At 38.0% G+C, this 9,497-nt stretch overlaps 1 long non-coding RNA gene across 1 annotated transcript in view; it reads right to left on the reverse strand.

The window, feature by feature from the left end:
* The window catches only part of LOC132357520 (uncharacterized), a 309,626-nt gene extending 300,446 nt beyond the window's left edge, over positions 1-9,180 (reverse strand). Inside the window, exon 1 of the long non-coding RNA XR_009500233.1 lies at positions 8,966-9,180. This is a non-coding gene — a long non-coding RNA (uncharacterized LOC132357520). The remainder of the gene's footprint in view (positions 1-8,965) is intronic.
* Positions 9,181-9,497: the final 317 nt, after the last annotated feature.

Here is a 9,497-nt window from a genome sequence, read left to right on the forward strand (position 1 = left end):
ATTTGTATATATAAAAATCTCACTATTTATGCTGCTTATTGGAATCATCTCTGGGGTTTTAAAAAACACTGATGTCTTGGAGTTCCATTTTCAAATATCCCAGTGTAATTGTTCTGCAGTAAACCCCAGGCATCAGGACTTCTTAAATCTCCCCAGGTGACTGTAGTTATGGAAGCAAGGTTGAAAATCACTGCTTTTGTCTAAAATTAGGTCAGGAATTTGAGGAGCACTCCTAGTTAATAAGAGTCCCCAGAAACCAGGAGCTTAGTGTGGTGACATGCCCTAAAAAGGTCACAATCTCTGCCCAGGAAGACTCAGGTCCCTTGAGATGAGTTCTGTTCATGTCCCCAGGGAAACAGTAAAGCTAAGTCATTAAAATATACTAGCTGTTCCTCTAGTCAGCATCCATTGACAACTTTGCATGGTCAATACCCTGCACCTTTGCTTGCCGCTTTTTGGCTGCACAAAGATACTACCAAAGCTTTGAAATGACCAAATCCTTTTACAATGGTCAGGTTAATGTCTTAGGCCAAATATCACCTAATCCCTATAAGCAGAAGGGAGACAAAATAAAGCTTTAGTATCCTTTGTTGCAGGACCAGCAACGTTAAGAGGCTCTGTCAGTCACATACATCAGTGACATTAGGCAGCAGACCAATAGGTAAAAATCAGGAATATGCAATATAAATTGAAAAACAAGTTTTCATACTCAGAACTCTTCTTATTAGCAAGAAACACATGGAACATTTTCTTATTCAAGTGGAAATAGATGCCATATAACCAGAATAAATTAGGTGGGTAAGCAAGTTTTATGTTAATAACAATGTGACTTAAAAAGAATGTTCTCTGGATGCAAACAATTATTTTAAAATAATGAGCCCATGATAACAATCTGCATTAGGAACCTGTATTTTATCTACAGAATACATTTTGCTTTCACAAATTTACCTGTTTTAATTAATTTACTATTATTTCTGACCTATTTTATTTTATCGAACTGAAAGGTGCTATTGAGAACATAATTGCAAATTCCTTTATACGTCTCCATTTCATTCAAGAAAGTTTATCCAGGTATATCACTAGAATCAAATAAGAAAGCTTCCAAGGAAACTCAAAACCAAAGATGATTTTCAGCATCTACACATTTAAATGTGACATTTGATGTCAGTTTTAACTTTAGAAATAAGCCTCATGATGTTAACCTCTATATTCCATACACCAAGGCTTCATTAATCAACAAACAAATGCTAATGCTGAGAAAAATATATTCATATAGGTATGTAGCTCTGTGGTAGATCAAATATGGCTACAGCAGGATACAAATCAACATACAAAAATCACTTGTGGTTCTATACACTAAAAACAAACTATCCAAAAGAGAAACAGAGAAAGCAATCTCATTTCCAATAGCACCAAAATTTATAATACTTAGGAATAAATTTACCAAGAAGGTGAAAGATCTATACACTGAAAACCATAAGACATTAATGAAAGAAACTGAAGAAGACACAAGTAAATGGAATGAGCTCATGTTCTTGGATTGGAAGAATTAACATTGTTACAACATCTATATGACCCACAGTGATCTACAGATTCAATAAAATTGCTATCAAAATTATAATGGCATTTTTCACAGAAATAGAAAAAACAATCCTAAAATTCATATGAAACTGCAAGACCCCAAATAGCCAAAGCAATCTTGAGAAAGAAGAAAACTGGAGGCATCATACTTCCTGATTTCAAACTATATTACAAAGCTATAGTAATCAAAACAGTTGGTTCTGGCATAAAAACAGACACATAAACCAGTGGAGCAGAATAGAGAGCCCAGAAATAAAACCAGGTATATATGGTCAACTAATCTTTGACAGGGGTGCTAAGAACACACAATGAGGAAAGAATATTTTATTCAATTAATTGTGCTGGGAAAATCAGATATCCATGTGTGAAAGAATGAAATTGGACTCTGTCTTACACCATTCACAAAAATTAACTGAAAATGGATTAAAGACTTAAATATAAGACCCAAAGCCATAAAACCCCTAGAAGAAAACACAGGGAAAGGCTCCTTGACATTGATCTTGGCAATTTTTTTTTTTTGATATGACACCAAACACACAGGCAACAGCAGCAAAAATAAATAAGTGGGACTACATCAAACTAACAAGTTTCTGCACAGCAAAGAAAACAATCAACAAAATGAAAAGGCAACATATGGGATGGGAGAAAATATTTGCAAACCATATATCTGATAAGGAGTTAACCTTGAAAATATACAGTTGACCTTTGAACTGCATGAGTCCACTTATACACAGACTTTTTTCAGTATATGTATACAGTCAGCCCTTCATTTCTGCAGATGCAGAACCCACAGATATGGAGGGATGACTGTAAGCAACTTGAGTATCCTCAGATTTTGTACCTGTGGGGGTTCCTGGAACCTATCCCCCACAGGTACCAAGGGACAGCCGTATAAGGAATTCATACAACTCAATGGCATAAACACAAATAATCTGATTTTACATTGGGCAGAGGACCAGAATAACATATTTTCCAAAGAAGACATACAAATGGCCAACAGGTATATGAAAATGTGTTCAACATCACTAATCATCAGGGAGAAGCAAATCAAAACCACAATGAGATATCACCTCACAACTGTTAGTATGGCATAATATGTAAAATTTTTCCCAAACAAAGGCAAATTCATAGAAACAAATTCTAGAATGGTGGTTGCCAGGGGTTGGGGGGTAGGAGAAATTTGTAAATGTGGGCCAAAGGGTAAAAACTTTCAGTTATAAAGTGAATTCTGAGGCTCTAATAAACAGCATAGTGACTATAGTTAATAATATTGTATTGTATTCTTAAAATTTGCTAAGAGAATAGATCTTAACTTTTCTCACCACAAAAAAAGGGTAACTGTGAGGTGATGGATGTGTTAATTAACTTGATCATGGTAAACATTTCACAATGTATACATATATCAAATCAATACAATGTACACTTTATATACAATTTTACTTGTCAATTATACCTTAATAAGGTTGGGGGAAAAAACATGGCTACAAATTCTTTGATCTCCTCTCATTGAGAGGTGAGGTCTATATCCTCTTCCCTTGAACCTGGGGAGCTCTTGACTGCTTGGAACAATAGAATATTGCACAAGTATTTCTGTGCCAGAGTGTGGGCCCAGGCATTAAAAGACTGGCAGTGTCCATTTCCTGCCTCTTAGAACCATACCATGGGGCAAGTCAGCTGCCATATAAGAAGTCCAGCTACCCTGAGACTGCCATGTCTTCAAGAGCCCAAGCCAGAATAAAAGGCCATGGAAAGTGAGATCCATGTAAAGAGAGTAAGAGACGAGGAGCCCCAAGGCTCTAAGTTGTGAATGACAAACCCATCTTGGTCCAAACCCTCCCCACTGAAACCATGGGGATCAGAGAAAAAGTATCAGTCAAGCCCTTCCTGAATTCCTTACCCACAAAACAGTAAGCAAATAAAATTGTTGCTTTAAGCTACTAAATATGGGAGTCATTTATTAAATAGAAATAAATGCAACAATCTCAGCTGCTTTCTGACTGCCTAGCAGAGATGTAATGAAGAGCACAGATAACTTGGGCTTTTCGAGGGAATGTTACCACTTTCACCGGAAGAAGCGGTGGAGTAGCTTTAGGTAGTTTTAGTATCTTTGCAGTTATCCATAAAACTGTACCTCAGAAAATAGAGTATGGGGACTTCCCCGGTGGCACAGTGGTTAAGTCTCCACACTCCCATTGCAGGGGGCCTGGTTTCGATCCCTGGTCAGGGAAATAGATCCCGCATGCATGCCACAACTAAGAGTTCACATGCCACAACTAAGGAGCTGGTGAGCCGCAACTAAGGAGCCTGAGAGCCACAACTAAGAACCAGTGACACCAAATTAATTAATTAATTAACTAATTTTTAAAAATCCCTTTAATAAACTGGAACAGCAGTATCCTGCCATTATCTCAAAAAAAAAAAATAGAGTATGGTCAGTGCGATTAGCTTTTTCATATCTTTAACTTTCTTTGTGACCTACTCCATTTACCTGATCCCAAATGCCCTTAAAACCCAGCTTCCAACTTTATGTCTGTGGTCCACAATCATACTCATGGTGGTTGTACATCCTCACTATTTGTCCAACTTTCATTCTGTGAGTGAAATAATGGTTGATATTAATAAGTATGAATATGTATAGCATGCTTCTAAGAGCCAGGCAGTATGGTAAACACTCTGTATTATCTCATTCAAAACTCTCAGATATCCCATGTGATAAGTTCTATTTCTATTCCCATTACACAGATGAGGAAACTGAGGCTCAGAAAGGGATAGAGACTTGCCAAAAGTCAATGAACTATTAAGTGGGGGAAGAGGAATTCGAACCCAAGCAGGTTTACTCTAGGGCAGACAACACTACACTACTATTCAGTGTCTTTGGATAGTTACTATTCATTTATTAGTTTTGTGGCCTGCAAGAAATGGACCTCATTCACAAATCCCCTTTCAATGTTGGGTGGAGAGGAGTCAGAGTAAAAAGTTTGGATAAATGTGCACTGCTAGACTTTGATCTAAGAGATAACCATCTTCTGAGTGCATTTCATTGTCTTCCACCTCAGATTACATAGTTTAGTTCCAACTTTGTGGTTTATCAAGAGATCATTAACTGCATTTGATTGGACAAATACTCCCTCTCAATGTGGACATTAGTAGCTTGCGGTGTGACTGTTAATTCCAGTCAGTTTACATTAGGTTGAACTGTCAAGTTCACTAGTAAAAGGTAATGTATCTCCAAAATAAATGCTGCTTTAGGGAAGCTTTTCTGTCAGTCATTATATTCTTCACAGAATCTTAAATGAGCCAACAAGACTCAACAAGAAAATTGCCCACACAGATCTATCAAGTAGCTCCTTCCACATCTGCAAGCTAGTCAATTAATTCAAAACATTATTAGCCCAGTCAAGAGTTACAGCTAGAAATAGTGACTGTTTCCAAGTTAATATAGGAGTGTCGAACAGGTTGATTTCACAAACAATTGCCCAAAGGAAAGGTCTTTAAGTATTAGTAATAAGTATCTGATTGGATCATGAAGAATGATAGTTAACATGAACCAAGCTTCAGTTCTGCTATTTCTTATACTGATAAATGCTATGGGGGGGCTCAATATGAAAAAACATGGTTCACTTGTGTAAGGTTCCTAATGTCATTAACTGCTGTATTTTTATGTATTGATGCTGTATCTGAATAAATGAAATAAATTATGTGAAAATGACCATTTTAGATTACAAATATTTATGTATGGCTCTACCACCAGTAAGCTCTCTGAGGTTAAGACCTGTTTCTTATTCATTTCTATATTCCTCAGAGCACCCCCAAACCAGTGCCTGGCACAGTTACTCAAAAAAGATAGGATTTGAGTGGAACTGAATTTGAATGTCTTTTTCTTTTAAGTAACCATTTTTATATATGCACAAAAGGCATGCAGGTATTCAAAATGGGCTAACCTAGTCTACTACATTAATATTATATTTAGCTTTGCTGAGACATAATTTACATACCATAAATTTCACCTATTTGAAGCATATAATTCAATGGGTTTTAGTATATTTACAGAGTTGTGCAACCATCAATCACCTCAATCAATTTCAGAACATTTTTATCACTCCCAAAAGAAATCCTGTACCCATTAGCAGTCGTTTCTCATTCTCCCCACCTACAGCCTCTGGAAACCACTAGTCTACTTCTCGTCTCTATAGATTTTCTTATTCTGGATACTTCATAGAAATGGAGTGATAAAATATGTGACTTTTTATACCTGTCTTCTTTAACTTAGCATAATGTTTTTGAGATTCAGCTATGTTGTATCATGTATCAGTACTCCAGTCATTTTTATGGCTAAATAATATTCCATTGTATGAGTATACACATTTTGTTTATCCTTTCATCTGTTGATGGACATGTGGGTTGTTTTCACTTTGGGGCCACTATGAATAGTGGTGCTATGAATATCTATTTACAAATATTTGTGTGGGCATAAGTTTTCATTTCTCTTGGGCATATACCTAGGAGTTGCTGAATCATATGGTAACTGTATGTTTTGAATGAGTAAATTCTAACAATCGCTCCATAAGTTCACTAATTCCACCCCTCTGTAATCTCCACTCCACTAATGAGCCATCCACTGAGTTTTTATTTATATTGTATTTTTCAGTTCTATGATTTACATTAGGTTATTTTTAATAAATTCTATTTCTTTGTTGAGATTTCCTATTTTTTCCTTTGTTTTAAGAGAATTTGTAATTGCTTGTTTATACATTTGTATGATGACTGGTTTAAAATCTTTGTCAGAGTGAAATAAGCCAGACACAGAAAGGCAAATACTGTATGAGCTCATTTATGTGTGAAATCTAAAAAAAAGTTGAATTCATAGAACTGGAGAATAGAACGGTGGTTACCAGGGGCTGAGGAGTGGGGGGAATAGGAGATGTTGGTCAAAGGGTACAAAGTCTCAGTTATAAAATGAATAAGTCTGGGATTTAATGTACAACATGGTGGCTATGGTTAATAACACTGTATTGTATACTTGAAATTTGCTAAGAAAGAAAATCTTAAGTGTTCTCATCACACAAACACAACAATAACTGTAAAATCCTTGTCAGATAATGCCAAGATCTGATTCATCTTGGTGTTATCAGTTGGTTGTCTTTTTTATTCATTCATGCTATGACTTTCCTGGTTCTAGTATGATGAGTGATTTTCTATTTTATTTTGGACATTTTGGATATTATGAGATTTTGGATCCTATTTAACGTCCCCTTTTTAGCAGGCAGTCCCCTGTTCAAGTTTAGTGTGAGGGCAGTTTGGTGTGCATGTTTTGCTTCTCAGTGGGTCCCAACAACTCTCCTGGCAGCAACACACACTGCTTCATTGCAGACAAGTGGGATGGAGGCTTAGCTCCCCACTTGGCTGTGTCGACATTCTCCTGGTGAAAAGTGGGGCACCGACTCACACCAAAAGCTCAGCTTCCTGCTGGGCCCTGCTGACACGAATAAGGGAAGAAGTTGACTTACTCATATCACCTTGATGCTGCAGGGTAAGGGCAGAAGCTCACTCTTCCAAATGGACCCCTCCGACACCAGGAAAGCAGAGAGGAGGAAGCAGAATGCCAGCTAGTCCCCCTTCTTCTCACCTCACTCAGCCTCATTGACTGCAGGTGGAGGTGGAGGCACAGCTCACAGTTGGATCCCACTGACACTGCCCTGGTTGAGAAATCAGAGCACCACCTGCTACTGCCAGGCAGGAAATGGAAGACCAGGTCCCAGCTCAGCCTCGCTAACACTATCCCTACAGGGGAACCGGAGTGTAACTGCTGGTTGCATTGGGTGGGGGATGGAAGATCAGCTCCCCTGAATAACCTGCTGACATTACTCAGCAGGGGAATTAGAGTGCTGCCTGCTTCCACTAGGTGGGAAATGGAAGATAAGCTCCCTGCTCAGAAGGTTAGGCCCCTGCCTAGCCCTGCACCTGGAGGAAGGAGAGAATTAGAGCACTACCACCTGCTTCCATGGGGCAAGGTGCAGGCATGGAAGATCAAATCCTCACTCAGCCCCATTGAAATCCTAGAGGTGGGAAGCATTGTTTCCATTGATGTTTGGCTGAAGTATGGTGGGTGTTTCCAATTTTTTTTTTTTATTGGTAAACTACCCTTCTCCAGGTCCTTTGGCTAGGGAAAAGGACTTTTTTCCTCCTTTTGTCTTTGTCTATTGGAAATTCTGGTTTAGAGGCTTCTGGAGAGCCCTGTCCAGGATATATGGGAGGTAATGAGGAAACACAGAGAATTCACCACCATGCCATTCCTCAAATCCCAAGGTCTCTAGGCAGTTCACCTCTTTCTTCCCACCTCTCAGAGTCTCCCTATGTTTATTTGTTGTGTTGTATCCGGGGATATGGGAAAATATGTATGATCTGAAATGCAAGTGATATGTCAGCTTGCATCATTTGAATTAATTTTTATTCTAGATAACATTTTTAGGCCCTCTTAAAAGTCAAGTTGGCAGTAAAGAGCCCATTTGTGTGGGTAAAACTTGATACAAAATGTCAGCGTTGCTAACATGTTCCCTGGAAAATCCCCTAAGAATATCAAAACATTTCTCTTTTTCCCTCCCTATCTTCCAAACATTTTTAATGCTTGTAAGAACTGATTTGGTAGAACCTTTTTTTTTAAAAGTGTATAATCATCTAAAAACAGCTCTGATTCCGTGAACTAGGAAAGAGAAAATAAAGAGAACCACAACGAGTCTAAGCAGGTAGTTAAATAGGTAGATTTTTGCTGGGGGGGTGGAAACTAAAGTGTATGCAGCTGACTTCAAAGTAATGTGAGATTAAAAATCTGTATTGCAAAAATGATTTAAATTGGCAAATTAAAATGACACAAAAACGTCAGTTAAAAACAAAAACAAAAGAAAAACCCTACACATTACAGTTGGAGGTTTCAAAATCATTCCCACAGAAAATGGAAGCATCTTGGAAATTAACAGAAATAATAGAGCATGGAACTAGTCTTCGGATTCTCTGCTTACCATAATTCCCTTTATCAGTTTTAGGGCCAAGAAAGAGGCAGACATATTGGCCCTGGTGCAGTTCTTAACCATGAACCCATCTAATATTTCTTGTCTGTAAAACAGAATACATAATAATGCTAAATGTCTGAAGAAAAAGCTGTAAGTTGCCTTCCCCACCTTTCTCCTTGATGATTGTTATTGAAAAAGTTTACCAAGAAACACAACAAAATCAAAATTGACACCAGAATTGTTTTAGTTTCCATTCATCTGTATCCATTTCATTGGTTTGTAAAGTGGTCTCTGTATACAGAAGGCAAGGGAGATGGAAGAAAGAGGCAGCCCCTCCATGTTGGTAGGTGGCAGGTTTAATAAGCAAAGGAACTTACCCACGAGGTTTGTCTTGGGCGCCACAAGATAAGTAGATCTTCACACTTGCCTGCCAGAATCCTAAAAATTTATACAGAGGCCTTAACTGGGTTCCGTCCAGATGGTCTCAACAACACATTGCTCTCTCTCTCAAGGCTGCGTCCTTGATAATGGCTCCCACTGTGGGAATGGTGGGCAGAACGTACATTCCAAGGCCAGGGGAGGGGTTGAGGAGCCTCCATTTGCCTGGGTCCAGCCCGAGGGTCAACCAGCAGTCACATCCTCTCAATGACCTCCTCTAACAATTTTCAGCCCAAGACAGTTCCAGAGGAAGCAGTTTCTCACACAAGAATTTGTGCCTCCCTGGAATTTTCCTACTTCTCAATTAATTCAATTTAGTGTTTATAAAAATAGTGCCTAAGAATAATATTAATTTTCAGCACAATTATAGGAATACAATCTTTTGCATTTCTAAAATGCATAATGCATTTCTACAAGCATTCTGCAGCTTAGATATAGTTAGATCTAATTCCAAACTTTTCATAAATCCAA

The sequence above is a fragment of the Balaenoptera ricei genome, chromosome X (genome assembly GCF_028023285.1).
Source record: "Balaenoptera ricei isolate mBalRic1 chromosome X, mBalRic1.hap2, whole genome shotgun sequence".
Lineage (NCBI taxonomy): Eukaryota > Metazoa > Chordata > Mammalia > Artiodactyla > Balaenopteridae > Balaenoptera > Balaenoptera ricei.